We start from the raw sequence: 1,260 nt of genomic DNA on the forward strand, positions 1-1,260 counted from the left end.
TTTCAATGGTAGATGAACAAGGATTTGTCAACGAACCAAATTGTCTCTCAAATTTAAAGATTCAATTAGATTTTAGGGATGTTTATTATGGTTTATTGGTAATGGTCCATTTATGGGCTAATAAATTGTGTTTATTAGGCCGACACGATCGGGTTCTGATCATTTTTGTGTTTTTTTGGGGACCTTTTCCTCTCTATGATTCGTTTTTATTGGCATGGTAATTATTAAACCAGACCAAATTAAAATGCGTTGAACTCGGTTTACCCGACATGTTTGGCACCCTAATGAGAATAGCTTCAGTCAGTTTTTATGCGTTAGTCTAAAGATTAAAAAGTAAAAAAGTTTGATTCTGCCGACAATTTCTTGGATTTGGTGCTGTTTAAAAGATTTTGCTCTTTGATTTTAATCAACTTCCAACCTTCAAATAGGCTTTTCTCACACATTTATTGAACAATTTATCATTATCATTCACTACATCGTGTCTTCATCTTTGTAAGTACATAATTACTAATAATAATTCAGTTCTACTACTAATAGAGGAGGGCCAAAGTGTCAGTAATGATCCATGAATGGTTCGTTGATAAACATCTCTTTCGTATGAATTCAATTTTTTTTCGTTTTTTTTTCTTTCAATTTATCTTTATTTTTGTAAGATTCCAATTTTTTTGAATAGTAATTGTAATATACAATGTAATCAAAGATTAGCTTAAGTAACAATTGGTAACAAAGTATCATAAAGTAGCTACTGACAAGGATAGTTTCACTATCATATACAGTTCACTACCTACCTATGTCAAAAAGAGAGTCTCATATACAGTAATTACCTTCAAAGTTAAAAAGAAAAAAAAATAGATAACTTTTCATATGAACATTTGTCTGTGATCCTTTTTTTTTTTGCTCTTTATTTTGAAGTAACAGAATAATTAAAAAAAGATTCGAACATTGGTTTCCATCTAAAATTATAGTATATTAAGATTTTGGTTTTTTTGTTGACAGTACACATGTCATTTGCTTGCCGACGAAACCATGATAATATATGTTGCAACATATTTGATTTATACATCTATCTATATCTTTGAATTTAATAATTTTGACAAAATTAGACGCACCAGATACATGTTCAATTTATAATAAATAAAATTACGACATGTGTCTTCCCATATTTTTGAACATCCAACTATATAGCACATGTCCAAGGAATTCAGAATTCGAGTTATACCACAACCATAGTTGTTGTTTTTTTTTTTTTTTTTTTTTTTT

Source organism: Camelina sativa, chromosome 11, assembly GCF_000633955.1.
Source record: "Camelina sativa cultivar DH55 chromosome 11, Cs, whole genome shotgun sequence".
NCBI classification, from domain to species: domain Eukaryota; kingdom Viridiplantae; phylum Streptophyta; class Magnoliopsida; order Brassicales; family Brassicaceae; genus Camelina; species Camelina sativa.